The sequence below is a fragment of the Malania oleifera genome, chromosome 1 (assembly GCF_029873635.1).
Source record: "Malania oleifera isolate guangnan ecotype guangnan chromosome 1, ASM2987363v1, whole genome shotgun sequence".
NCBI lineage: Eukaryota > Viridiplantae > Streptophyta > Magnoliopsida > Santalales > Ximeniaceae > Malania > Malania oleifera.
In genome coordinates this window covers 104,665,151-104,681,099 of record NC_080417.1, presented here as the reverse complement: position 1 = coordinate 104,681,099, position 15,949 = coordinate 104,665,151, and positions in this window count along the sequence as shown.

Below are 15,949 nucleotides of genomic sequence, written 5' to 3'. Positions count from 1 at the left end.
TTTTGACCATGGTATTCCTTTACAGACTGTGCTCTAAGTGTTTAAAACCATTTTGAATTTAAATGAATAAACATGGAATCAGATAATATCACCTCATTTAAGTATGGAAGTGAAATTCACAAATATGTCAATTTACCTGGTTTTTGTGCTGGTTTAACAGGAAGTGGCTTTACCAGTATTGGGATGCTGTGTAGTTTCGATGTCAACTTAGAGAACCAATCAATGGGCAACCACCTCAAGATTTCCCTTCATCTTAATGATTTGGAATTGCCTTCTTTTGAGCCTAACTGCTTTTGCTCATTTACTATACCCATTTTTGTATTATTCTGTTATAAATATGATGTCAAACTCCGATGATGTTTTCTTAATCGAGTCTTGCAACCCCATTTCAATCCTTTAATCATGAATTGTGGTACGTGTCTTATCAGTGTTCCAATCTCAAGGTGGTTGTTCATACGTCGGGAGAAACGTGGGCTAAGGATGGGGATTTCAGAAGAAAAAGGAAACCAAGGCTCAAACACCCCTTTCCATAATAACATTTTCTACCCGAGTTAGTGTTGCAAGATATTGACCAAACTAGTTCTTTGAACAAACTGCCTACGTACTTTATTAGGATTAGGTCATAACATAGTTCAGGCTCAACAATGAGTCTGATAACTCATTTAAGACAATAATATGTACCAATCGGGTCAGGAATTTCATTTAAACCGTAATGTAGGCTGGGGTACAAGTTAAAGAAGAAATAAATTTAATAATACCCAAAATCATCAATTTTGTCAAAAGGTAATATTTGACCAAGGATCATCTACGAAACATGCCTTTTATTATTTTCCTTTTTCTTTTGTGCTTCCCTCCTTTTTACTACATCTTGTGATTTTTCTTAAGAGGGGGCTTGGTTCATTCATCCTTTTGGATTTCCTCAGGGCTTTATGTTAATATTTTCTGTCATTGCCGCTTTATGTTAATATTTTCTATTGTTGCCCTAGTGTGGGGGGATGATCCTTGGATGGTGTAAGAAAGAAATTTTTTAGGCTCAACAGGGTTTTTAAGGGATTTCTTTTTGGATTTTCTTTTTGCGTAGCAGAAATATGGCATGTCATCCTTTTGGCCAATAATTGTTGCCTCAAATAAATTATCAAACACTGAAGGACCCAAACCACGATTAAAACTTTTGGGAAAACTAACTTTAAGAAAGAGTTGGTTTAAATTTAGGCCAAATGGGTTAACAAATGGTAAATGTATTATTGGGTTTTTTGTTGGATACAGTGGTCGGCCAAAGATGGTCACCTGTCTTTTGATCAAAATGTGATTGTAATTTCCATAAGGCACTATCCACAATTTCATAATACAAAGCAAAATATTGTTTTACAATGTTAGAATTGATTGAGTGCGATAGATCTTTTCCATCTGTTTTAGCTAGTAGCAAAGCTCCTCTATAACATGCCTTCTTTATAACATATGGTCATTCAGAGTCCTTTTTGTTTTCATCAAAATGGATTCTCAAAGTCGATTATCGGTTCAAGGTCTTCCATACTGGCAAAACCATTTCCTATATCACTGCACAAAACGTAAGAAAAAATAGACAAAATTTGGCACAAGGTGATGTAATAAGACTGAAATGCATTTTATTCAATTTAAAACTAAAAATAATTTGACCGAAAATATTTTATAGGACATTGTCCTATCATTGATTTCGTCAGCCTTCAGATATACGTGTCATTTACTTAATCCAGCCTTTCACCATCACTTTTTGTATCATGTTGCGAAAGTTGAAAATTAATTGATCCTCCAACCCTACCTGTGCACTTTCTTATATCTCTGTCGCTTTCCCTTCACTGTGATCAACCATGGTTAGGTAATGGATAACAAGGTGTATTGGTATTCTCATCAAAAGACAACCACTACACATTCCTTAAGGCTTGTACCTTGTGCTTAAAAGGCCAACATTTCTCAATTGAGTCGCATATCACCCCAACATGATACTCACATCGAGAATTTGGTTTATACCACCTTGGGTAAGGGGGTTGTATTGACACTCCTGATATTGGGACAACCAAGTGATTATTCATCAATTGTGAGATCAATTCTGCATAGGTCATTGGGATAGGTTGAATTTCAATTTTTTTCATCTCCATTGGAAACCTTTCTCCTAGGACTTGAACATTATATTGCCACTTGGCATTACCTCCCTTGTAAGGGTGGTCTTGTATTGTCTGCACCTTATCTTTCTTTTTAGCTCCTAGATTAAAATTGTTTACTCTTTTCATTTGAAAGACGCTCTCAATTCTCTCACCTATAGTGACTAGATCCGCGAAACTCTTAATATTACTCCCAATTAAATGACCGAAGTGTTAGACCAAGTGGTCAAGGGTCTTTCATTCCAAACTATGTTTTGATGACAACAACCCATTAGCAGTTCTTTAAGGCTACTAACCTTTTTCTAAGTCTTGTTCAGCTGCACAGAATGACCCCAAAGCAAGTAAGTTTCAAATCAACCAGAAGCAACTCGTGCCATGACCAAACGTTCAGCCACTCAAAGCATTCATGGACTCTACATAATATGCAAGTGTTCTAAAGATTGAGTGTGAGAGTGAGAGAGATTATTTTGTAAATCCCTTGTATATGGAGTGACTCAAATAAAGAGTAAGAAATGGGCATATCACACACACACAACAAAAACAAGTAAAGCTACTTAAGGTGTCTAAAAACCCTTAAACAAACAAAGACCTAACTTAGAACTTAAAAGGACTTTTTTCTAAAATAGTAAGAAGGGAATCGTCTGCGAACATAGGGCTTTGTTGATGAGTATAACACATACCCTTTTCGACGAACACAGGGTTCTCATCGATGAAAAGAAACTGAGACTTGTTTGAATTCAGGACTAGCAACTCGTCGACTAACACAGGGCTTCATCGACGAATATATTGAAGAGCTCGTCGACGAACACAGGGTTCTCGTCGACAGAAAGAAACTGTGACTTGTCTGAATTCAGAACCAGCAACTCATCGACGAACACAAAGCTTCATTGACGAATATATTGAAGAGCTCGTCGATGAAGTACAGACCTCATCGACGAATGTTGGGTTGCAGGGTTCATTAAATGCAGCAGAACAGATAATTTTACTCCTGTCTTGCATCAATAAATGCCCAACGGCTCTCCAACACCCAGCTCGCCCATTTATTGTTTAAATAAGGGTTTTTGCATTTACTTCATATCTAGAAAGCTCATTTACTTATTAAGATCATTTATTGTGCTTTCACTCTAGGGTTTCCCTTATACTCACTTGCCCTCTTCTTGCTGCTCTTGTTCTTGTTTTTACTCCATTGACAAGAGGACATAGTGTGAGGATCTTGTGGTGATACTCAGCTCAAAGGGAGCATTTAATATTGTATTCACCTCGTATCAACTACTTGTATAGAAAGGCCCTTTGTAAGCCATTGTAGGGTGTCTCTAAGTGAGTACCTTGTTGAAGCTCTTCGTGAGCAGTTGTGTGTATTGGCTTCTCCGAATGAAGGAGGATCATATAGTGGATTTTGGGAATCCTCGAGTTGGTCTCAAGGCGTGGACATAGGCGGGGTGCCGAACCACGATCATATTGCCGTGTTAAGTTTCTTTTCTCTCCTCTCTCTTTTATATTGCTCATTCATTACCATTTGATGCACTTTTATATTGTGATATTATGCACTTGTTCTTGGCAAGATTTTTGTGTGTGTAGAAAATTTGCATATCCGCGAGAAAGGTCTATTCACCCCCCCTTTAGATGCTTAACCGGGCCAACAAGTGGTATCAAAGCACCAGTCGCTGAATTTTGGAGTAACTCCCTAGCGAAAAGATCAATATGGCGGATATGTTTGCCCAAGGTCAATCCGTGGACCGTACCCCAAAATTTTGTGGTGCTAACTACCTGGCATGGAAAGATCGAATGTCAATCTTCATCCAGGCCTATGACTACCGAATGTGGAATGTCATCATTGAAGGAGACTACACCTTCAAGAATGAAGAAGGCGATGACATACCTATTGGAAAACTTCTTGAGGCGGATGCAAAGCTAGCACAATTGAACTTCAAGACCAAGAACTTCCTCTATTGCGCTGTAAATGATGAAGAGTACAATTGAATATGCGAATGCAACACGGCTAAGGAAATGTGGGAAAAGCTTCAGGTGACATACGAAGGTACAACCCAGGTAAAATAGGTAATTCATCCTTGGCTATTGAAAATGTTGCTCTTGTAGATACTCTCAAACACAACTTGTTGAGTGTTAGTCAATTGTGTGATAAAGGGTTAAACATTACTTTTCAATCCACTAAATGTTTAGTAAATGATTTAAATGGAAAAACCATCCTCGTAGGAAAACGTGAATCCAATATATACACAATTGAGTTTGATGACATCAAAACTTGTAACATTAAATGTTTAGAAGTTACTAATGAAAATTGTTGGTTATGGGATAGGAGACTAGGTCATGCAAGCATGGATCTACTTCATAAACTTTCATCCAAAGAACTAGTAAATGGCCTACCAAAAGACAATTATGTCAATATGGAAAACATTTAAAACTTCTTTCAAAACCAAGAAAATGATATCTACCTCAAGACCCTTAGAGTTAATCCATCTTGATTTATTTGGCCCTAATGACATAGCTAGTATTAGTGGAAAGTTGTATGCATTTGTTATAGTTGATAACTTCTCAAGGTTTTCATGGGTAATTTTTCTTGCAAACAAAAGTGACACTGGTAATTCATTCATTCATTTTTGTGGAAAAATCCAAAATGAAAAGGGTATGTCAATTGTACACATTAGGAGTGATAACGGGAGAGAACTTAGAAACAAAGAACTAAAAGACTTTTGCAACGAAAATGGCTATTCACACAACTTATCTGCACCAAAAACTCCATAGCAAAACGGAGTAGTTGAAAGAAAAAATTGAACACTCCAAGAAATGGCTAGGACAATGCTCAATGAACATAACTTGCCAAAATACTTCTGGGAAGAATCCGTTAGCACAGCTTGCTATGTTAGTAACCACATCATCATTAGATCCAAGTTAGGGAAAACCCCATACGAGATATGGAAGGGTAGGAAACCTAACATTTCACACTTTAAGGTTTTTGAATGTAAATGTTTCATATTAAATGGTAGGGATCATTTGGAAAAATTTGATTCAAAATCTGATGAGGGAATTTTTATAGGATATGCCATGAATAGCAAAGCATATAGGGTATTCAACAAAAGAATTCAAATTGTTCAAGAATCAACCCATGTTGTGTTTGATGAAACAAACCCCCACGCATCCAAAACACCTATTGAGATAGATGAAGATAATCAAGTCTCCACCTTTAGAATTGAAAAAGGATTTGAGCAACTTAAGTTAAATAATGATCAAGATAGAAACTGTCAAGATACAAACATTGATCATCAAGAATCATCTCCTCAAAAGCCAAATCAACCAGAAGCAGAGAATCATGAACTACCTAGAGCTTAGAAGTTTGTAAAAAATCACCCAACAGATCTTATCATAGGTAGTCCATCCCAAGGAGTTAGCACTAGATCTCACCTAAGAAGTGGATGACACTCATCCCGATTATGTATACAAACTCTTAAAAGCCCTTTACAGACTGAAGAAAGCACCAAGAGCATGGTATAAGTGCTTAAGTATATTTCTCCTAGACAATGGGTTTATAAGACGAAAATTCGACACTACACTTTTCTTAAAACATAAGGAAAATGATATGCTATTCGTACAGATTTATGTGGATGATATCATTTTTGGTGCCACCAATGAAACTTTGTGTCAGGATTTTGCTCAAACTATACAGGAAAGATTTTAAATGAGTATGATGGGTGAACTAACATTCTTCCTAGTATTACAGATTAAAAAAATGAAACATGGAATCTTTATAAATCAAGCCAAATACGTTAAGGACATGTTAAAGAAATTCAGTCTTGAAATGGGTAAGTCTAAAGTAACCCCTATGAGCATCACAACAAAGCTTGACGCTGATGAAAAAGGGAAAATGTTGACAAAAAATTCTACCGTGGAATGATCGGTAGTATGTTGTACCTCACTTCTAGCAGGCCTAATATAATGTTCAGTGTTTATCTATGTGCTAGATTCCAATCTTGTCCCAAATAATCTCATATTCATGCAGTCAAAAGAATCTTTAGATACTTAGGAGGCACCCATGACTTAGGACTCTTCTACCCTATGAATGCTCCCTTTTACCTCACATGCTACTCTGATGCTGACTACGGTGGTTGCAAAACCGATAGAAAAAGCACTAGTGGAACATGTCATTTCCTAGGACACTCTCTTGTGTCCTGGTTTTGCAAAAAACAAACCTCCATAGCTCTCTCAACCACCAAGGATGAGTATATTGCAGCCGATAGTTGTTGTGCTCAAGCCTTATACATGAAACAACAGCTTGAGGACCTCCGAATCTTAGTTAAGGGTACTCCAATCCATTGTGATAATACTAGTACCATCAACATCTCAAAAAATCCATGCCTCCATTCTAGAACTAAGCATATTGAAATTAGGCACCACTTTATTTGAGACCATGTTCAAAAGGGAGACGTTGAGTTGGTTTATGTTCCTACTGAAAATCAACTTGCCGACATCCTAACTAAGCCACTCAATGAAGAAAGATTCTATAAAATCCGGCATGCCCTAGGCATGTGTACTCCTTTAGATATATCATAGGATCCTTATATTGGTACTTCCTCCATTCTTTAGCTCATCCTATGCTTAACTTAATTTTTTTTCTCTCTTCCTGCTCTCGTTGATGAACACAGGGTATTCGTCGCCGAGAAGTCTGTCATATTCATCGATGAACATAGGGGTCTCGTCATCGAATTTGTCTTAATTTCATCGATGAACACAGGGCCTTGTCGACAAAATCTGTCGGGACACTTCATATTCCCTCTCGAACAAACCCTTCTCTTTGCAAACCCTAGCCATCCTTATTTAATCCCTCTCCTTCCTCTCGATGCCCTGTCTCTCTCTCCCCTCCTTCCCTCAACCCACCTTGTCCCAAGCACCCTCTCGACCCTCTACCTCACTCGACATCTCTCTCTTTCTCACCAAAACACACTCTCTCCATTGCCTCCCCTCTCCTTGGCTCTCCACTCGTTGATGCGCCTATCATTTCTTCCATCTCCCAACTCTCTCTTTCCTCTTCATCCTTCAATGGCTCCCAGACCTAAGCGCCATAACATTCAAACTAAGGCCGGTGAAGGCTCCTCTCATCATCCTACCACCGTTCCTTCTCCGGCTACCCCTGCAAACTCCGACCCCCGCTTCGTCTCTCTAGAGGCCGCCTCTCGCTATTAGAATAACATTCTCAAAAAGCACATTGTTTACGGGAAGATTATGCCCTTTAACTTTCTTCAGCTCCATTTTCCCACTCTCCTCTCCAAAATTAACGCTCTCAGGTGGGATGCTCTCTTTGACTTAGATGAGCTTGTCTGTGAGGACTTGGTCCGCAAATTCTATGCCAATTTTATTCCCTCACACCGCGGCATTGCCACCTACTCCACTGTCCATGAGGATGTAATTCGACTCTCCGAGGACACATTCTCCACTGTGCTTGGTTGCACCAACTATCCACTCCGAGGCCTCCCCAAGGCTTCTTGGCCGACACGGTTTGACTGGTTCGACTCGCGCACCGCACTTAAGCTTATTACTGTTAACCCTTGCATTCCCTCCATTGCTCGCCCCAAATCCAAGGACCATACAGTTGAATTTAGGGTCCTCCACCACATGATCACATACAATCTTTGCCCTCGCATTGGTGGACGAGATTGGGTCACACTGGGCAGTATTTTCAACATGTAATGCCTCTGGGTTGGGCGTGGTATTTACTTGCCCTCCATCATTGTTCAGAACATGGAAGAGAACCTTAAACGGAAGCGGGCCTATGGTCATCTCCTCACGACCTTTTTCAATCATTTCAAGCTTATCCGCGCTAGCTTGCCTTGCATTCATTCTGCACCCGAGGATATATACACTGAGGCAACCCTTTGTCGCATGCATTTTGAGAAGGACGATGCAACCAACACGTGGATCAAATCCCACGAGCAGGGTCAAGTTCCAATCGATGAAGTTGAGGCCGCCATGGAGGAGGAAGAAGAAGAAGAAGGCAAGGATGAGGATACTTCCTATGGCCATATCCTGGAGCACCTGGACGGCCTTCAGCACGCCATGACACAGTCTGAAATACGTCACTGTAATCTTTTTGATTCCCTAGATGCATCCCTTGCCCATCAAGAAAATGTCAACCGCACTCGTTTTGACACCATTGACACTTCCTTTGCTGCCCTCTTCGACCGCCTTGGTCACCTGCGTGAGTAGCCCTCCGTTTCTGCTTTCCCCCAATTTTGATAATGGCAAAGGGGGAGAGATGTAGGCTTTTATTCGGATGTATTTCCAGATGGTGTAGTAGCTTAGTAGTCACTGCGAGTAATGTAGTAGTTTAGTATTTCACTAAAATTATTGTACTTGGCAGGTATTGTAATTGTTGAACATAAATGCACTATCATTGTACCAACATGCTTGAATTCTACAATGATTGACATACTAGACTGTTTCATATCGATTTTATGCACGATTACACAACTTGGGAAATGTCTAACTTATAGATGGCATGCTACAATTTAAATAAAATCTTCATTATATAATGCAAACATTAAGGGGGGGAATTTATTTAAATTCTAAACCTATACTTTTAGTAAGGGGGAGCATATATCGTTCAAAAAGAACACTAATGGAATGCCATCATCTAAAGGGGGAGAATGTTAGACCAAGTGGTTAAGGATCTTTCATTCCAAACTGTGTTTTGATGACAACAACCTATTAGTAGTTCTTTAAGGCTACTAACTTTTTCTAAGTCCTGTTTAGCTACACAGAACGACCCTAAAGCAAGTAAATTTCAAATTAGCCAGAAGTAACTCGTGACATGACCAAAAGTTCAGCCACTCAAAGCATTCATGGACTCTACATAATATGCAAGTGTTCTAAAGATTGAGTGTGAGAGTGAGAGAGCTTATTTTGTAAATCCCTTGTATATGGAGTGACTCAAATAAAGAGCAAGAAATGGGCATATCACACACACACACAACAAAAACAAGTAAAGCTACTTAAGGTGTCTAAAAACCCTTAAACAGACAAGGAACTTTCTTAGAACTTAAAAGGATTTTTTCTATAATAGTAAGAAGGGACTCGTCGACGAACATAGGGTTTCATCGATGACTATAACACATACCCTCGTTGACGAACACAGGGTTCTCGTCAACAAAAAGAAGCCGAGACTTGTCTGAATTCAAAACCAGCAACTCGTGAACAAACATAGGGCTTCATCGATGAATATATTGAAGAGCTCATCGAGGAACACAGGGTTCTCATCGACGAAAAGAAATTGAGACTTGTCTGAATTAAGAACCAGCAACTCGTCGAAGAACACAAGGCTTCGTCGATGAATATACTGAAGAGCTCGTTGATGAAGTACAGACCTTATCGACGAATGTCAGGCTACAGGGTTCATTAAATGCAGCAGAACAACTAGTTTTACTCTTGTCTTGCATCAATAAATGCCCAACGACTCTCCAACACCTAGCTCGCCCCTTTGGTGTTTAAATAAGGGTTTTTTCATTGACTTCATATCTAGAAAGCTCATTTACTTATTAAGATCATTTATTGTGCTTTCACTTTAGGGTTTCCCTTATACTCACTTGCCCTCTTCCTACTGCTCTTGTTCTTGTTTTTACTTCATTGAAAAAAGGACATAGTGTGAGGATCTTGTGGTGATACTCAGCTCAAAGGGAGCATTTAATATTGTATTCACCTCTTATCAACTACTTGTATAGAAAGGCCCTTTGTGAGCCATTGTAGGGTATCTCTAAGTGAGTACCTTGTTGAAGCTCTTTGTGAGCGGTTGCGTGTATTGGCTTCTCCGCCTGAAGGAGGATCGTATAGTGGATTTTGGGAATCCTTGAGTTAGTCTCAAGGCGTGGACGTAGGCGGGGTGCCAAACCACGTTAATATCGCCGTGTTAAGCTTCTTTTCTCTCCTCTCTCTTTTATATTGCTCATTCATTACCATTTGCTGCACTTTTATATTGTGATATTATGCACTTGTTCTTGGAAAGATTTTTGTGTGTGTAGAAAATTTGCATATTCACAAGAAACATCTATTCACACCCCTTCTAGACGCTCAACTGGGCCAACACGAAGTATGGATCCCTTAGCGAGTTAACAAAAAAAAAAAAGAAATAGGCTCACTATCTTCCACCCGAGAACAAACTTGGGCTGTAGCTTCCCTCTACTACTAAACATATTCTTGGAAAGTTCCGTTGGTCTTCTTCTCCATGTTATGTAAATGCATCAGATCAAGTTCCATTTCAATCACATGTCGATACTGGGCAATAAAGGCGTGATCTAAATCTTTCCATGTGTAGATCTTGGCTCGGTCAAGTTGGACATGCCATCTCACTGCTTCTTTAGTCAAGCTATCCTAAAAATAGTGGATCGGCAGCTTGTCTTCATCTGAATACCTTGCCATCTTTTGGAAGTACATTCTGAGGTGAGTCAATGGGCATTTGGACCTATCAAAATTTTCAAACTCCGAGACTTTAAATTTGGGTGGTAGTGTCACCCTTGGGATTAGACATAAATCAAAAGAGTCAACCAATCCAAACAAATTGGCCCCCTCCATTGCTCGTAGGCGCACCTCTAGTGCCTCATACTTCCACTCTATTTCTGACTTGAGAGTATAATCCTTAGCCATTCCTTGATCTGGGAACACAGTCGGGGGTGTCCTTGCTACCAAGAATCCTTGAGTTGGCATGGTGGGTATAAAAAATTATGCACTCGAACCCAAGCCATTTGCCACACTAGCGGGCTGAGTAGAAGGTTACCCATGAACTAAAGTGAACCCCTGCGAGTATAGAGGTTCTAATTCTGTCTTGGGTTCTAGAATCTGTGTGGCATTTCCTTTATTCGCGGTGACCATTAATTCCATTATCTTGTTTATTGTTCTTTGATCTCTCTAACATCAATAGCCATCTCAACTTGTCTTTGTTTTAGGGCCATCACACGGTTTTCCAAGTGTTCACTCATGATTTTGGTCTTTCTTCTAGTATTGTAAGGATTCATGGTGGACTCAATGTTGGAACCCCAGACTTTAGTTTTACCACCTTGGCACACTATTTTTGCAAGCAATTGGAACATGAGCAAGGACCTATGGGCTAGGACTATGCATGCATTACTATGTTTAAAATGCATGAATGCAATGCAACCTAAAACAACTACTTTTCCAGAATTCTTGGAAAATCCTCATCAGCTAATGAAAACTCCCAAATCAAACTAACCCTTGATATGCAACCCTTTTAATTTAAGAACTTGCATACATGTTTATTTTCCTTTGATGACTCCAAATGGTTGACCTTATCTACTAAGCATTCAATTCCTCCCTCAATCAGTTCTTTCTCTATAGCAAGACATGATAACTAAAAAGTCCTTTTTGAAGAGTGGGAATTTCTTAAAGGCCCAATGATTGGAGATTACCCCTCAATTCCTTCCTCCATCACCTCAATTCTTTCAATTCAACTAATTTTTAGATGGTTCTATTGGATTTCAAGATACTCCTGAACACATGTTTCCTTTTAACAGAATACCACTATTGGATTGTCCATAAGGTAATTTGGGTTTTTCAGAATTTTGACCAAGTAGTATGCATGTCTAACATGGATGTAGAACCATTGTGGTCATATATAAGGAAACATGAATCAAAAGGAAACCAACAACACATTGTGGTAATATATAAGGAGACGTGATTCAAAAAAGGAAAACCAATAATCATTGCGGTCACATAAAAGGAAACATGAATCAAAAGAAAACTAACAACCATTGTGGTCACATAAAAGGGAAGATGAATCAAACAGAAAACCAACAACCATTGTAGTCACATAACAGGAAACATGAATAAAAAGGAAACCAATAACCATTTAAATCAAGAAAGCAATTTGACGTAATCCATAAACATTAAGGACGTAAGATTTAAGTTATAAAATAAGGGAAAAGCCAACCTTAACCAAGTTGGAAGCCTCAAAGGTAGCCTTGCAGCTTATTTAAACCAAAATAGATTAGATCAAATAAAGTTGAGGTTGAACATTTTAAATCAAGAGAAGAGAAGAAGAAAGCCTAATCCTAGCCCACTTGGCCACCAAGGCTACCATGTGAAGTTGCCAAACTCCCTAACTCCCTTCAAAGCTCACTCCTTTAAACATAAATACACAAGATAAATCAAACAAAAAGCAAGCAATGATTAAAGTATAAACATAAAAATGCTATTTTGCATGGAACTCGTACCTTTAAAGCTCACTCCTTTAAACACAACTACATAAGAAAAATCAAACATGAAGCAAGCAATCATCAAAGTATAAATATAAAAATTCTATTTTTCATGGAATTCATACCTTCAAAGCAAGAAATCAAACATGAAGCAAGCAATCCTTAAAGTATAAACATAACAAATGCTATTTGGCATGGAAATCATACCTTTTGAAGATGTACTCCTTTTTGTGTGCTTTCTTCTCTTTCTTTTCTTTTTATTAGTTTGTAGCCCTAGCTTCCCTTTCGTCTTTCTCTCTTCTTGATCTCTTCTCCTCCAATCCTAAAGCTGCTTCTGCAATGGGGCTTTTGTTCAAGCCATGAAATCAAATTTAAAAAATTCCAAATGACAATCTGACCAACCAGAATAAAGAAAGAAGAGTTATGAACAACTTGACAAAATTTCAGCTCAATCAGACCAAAAATCACCATCCGATCATCAAGATAAATTTGGATGCATAGGCACCTCCAATCCTAATTTTTCTGCACACAATTTTCTTCTCTCCCTCTGTCTTTCTTAGTTGTCCCAAGGATGCACGAAGCTCTTTATTTTTTTTCTCCTCCTCTCTTCTTGTCTGGTCGTCTTCCCCTTGTGTGGCCCCCTTCTTATAGGGTTAGGGTTTCATTCATCAATAAAATTAAATCAAACCATCTTAGGCAATTTTCTTTCTTTCCATACGTGTGCTTTCCATTCACAGAGAGTTTCCATCATAGGCTCAACTAGATGTGTCCTATTGATTTCTTTCCATGTAAATCTCAAGCAAGTCAATTGAATTAGGAAACAAATCATTCTTTTTCATTGCAAATCATTCTATTTGAAAAATAAATCATTCAATTTAATTGAATATTCGGGTATATTCCGTATTATATTTTTCTTATATTCCATAGTATTTCTTTGATGTATTTCTCTGGAATTCAGTATTCCAGACCCCCCCCCCAACCCATGAACAATGAGAATGCCTCATTTTTCACATCGGACCCCAGAAAAAATGGGGTGTCTACAAGGTGGAAGCCGAAGTTCGAACTCTGCAATGAAGATTGGATTTGCAACTAGAAAATCAAACTTGCCATCGCCAAGCAAGCAAAAGCCAAAGTCTGCGAGCAAGAGCCAAAGCCTCGATCACTTGAAGAGGGAAGAGAAGAGGCCAAGTGGGAAGAGGGAAGAGTCGAAGATTCCATCTATCTATCACTTGAAGAAGGAAGGGAGGAGGCGAAAAGGAAAGAGGGATTCAAGAAGTGCCAAAGAGGGATTTAGGAACCCTAGTGGCTGGCCTTCCTAAAAAGTAAAGTGTTGGGAATTAACAAAAAATTCCCAAAACCCGTGAGAAACAAAATAGAGAAAGAATACATGCCAAAGAAAAATCAATCACATGCAAAAGACAGTATTTACGTGGTTCGACAATTTGGCCTACGTCCACGGCGTTGCAAGGATTTCACTATTATTAGAAAGAAAAATATAGAAAGTGCAGCGGCACAACACTCTCTCTTTTGCTTTCTGGCGAAGTGTGACCGTTTGGCCAAATCACCTAAAAACAATCATTTTATATGATGTGCACAGGGTTCCAAATGGGCTACAAACGTTTACGGCCTAATCCTTCGCTCCACGGACTAAGCCTTAGGATAGAAATCTCTCATTAAAGAAAAGTCAGGTCATTATCCAAAGCAAACGCAACTAGGCTCCACAAAAGCCCAACATAAAGAGCATTAAACATATATCATATATTTACTAATTTATATTTAATTATTAATTAATTAGAAATTCATTTAATTCGGTTAACTGAATTGAAGTTTCCTCATACCTGAACTGAAAATCGAATACCCAAAATTATCTTATTCTGAAACATAATCGATTTGAACTATACATTAATCGAACTGAACCGATTGAACTCGATCGATTAATTCGGTTAAACTTGAATTATGCTCACCCCTAATTCAGATGCATGTGATGCTGTTATGGTGGAGTACACAATAGGGAATTTGTCTATATCCTCTTCTTTGCATCAGCTCATAAGTGTTTTCCATCTTCTTCTTTTTTTGTATTTTTAAAATTTTATTTTATTTTTGTTGGATTTTCATAAGCATAAAAGCATTTTAAGGAAAAAAAAATGGTTAACAAAATCTTTTTTATGCAAAGTATAAACTTCTTTTTTATAACTATTCTTGTTGTAAGGAAAGATATTTTGCAAGTCAAAAATAAAACTATATTCCTAAAAATAAATATTCTATGAAGCAATAAGCACACTATAATAGGCTTGTGCCTTTGTTTTATGTGTTTTTTGCACAAACCACAAGTGATTGAGTCTTAATAATGGCTTTGAACAATTTGAATCATTTAATCGTTGTGTCCAGCTTAGATTATTCGGCTTATTTGAGACCGTTTAGTCATTTTATTAGTGGGAAATAGGTAGCTTAAAATATATATCATAAATGTATTTAGTGCAAGTTGAATATTAGTATGATTTTGATTATTTTATTTTATTTTTAAAATTTAAAGTACATGCATATCAGACACTTGGTGATTGTAAATGAAAAAGTACAAAATGCCTCTAATAGGAGCCTAATTGTGATTTTGAAAAATAAAATATGAATCTATTCTATTTATTATTATTTTTTATTATATGAATTAGAACCATTAACTTTTGGTGGGGCCTTTAAGCACTGTCTCTAACAGTGGACAATCACTGCATCTAAAAAGAGTATGTAAGATTTTGCACAACAAGGAATTTATATGTATCCTCCTCAACATATCTCTTGTTCGCAAGTTGTTGGAAATGGTTTGATCCCAAGAGGGGGGATGAATTGGGTTTTAAAATATTTTGGCTAAATTAAACATTTACGTCGATTCACCACGTATCATTTCCAATTCATATTACAAACGTGTATGTAAAATAATTAAACTGTGAATACAGGCATACACGTGTACAGTATGTCTCATTTAATTTAAATATGTGCATGCAAGGTTCGGCTAAACCAGCCTATGTCCTCGCCTTGGGCATACCCCCAAGGATTACACTAACCCTGCTCACTTAAACGGGCGAAACAGAAGCCGTTTACATCCTCTCCTTACGGGGCGAGGAAAACCTCAGTTTAATTTTCAGGCTGAACCAAACCAGCCTCACTTACGGGACTGAGACTCCCTAGTTCAATTTCTGAGCTAAACCGAACTGGTCTCATTTACGGGGCTAAGACTCCCCAATTCAATTAATGGGATGAACCCAACCGGTACAATAAAAATCATTTGTGTACATATAATGCCTCTAAAAATAAAAGTTAAATGTACACATTTAAGCTCAAATAAATGCACTCTCTAATATGATATGAAATGATGCTTAGTAGAGTAAGGGTGTTAAACAAAATTTTCACTCTTTGAAGAAACATATATATGAAAATATGCCTCAAAGATTTAGATCCTAATAAAATATTTCTCCAAAAAATATTTTCAATGAGAAGTAAGAGAACCTAGGGTTTTGGTTTTTCAAATGACTTTTGTAACATAAAAATTTATCTATGAAAGCATAAATGCAAAAATAAATGCCCAAAAGAAATATGCTCTCTTTTAAA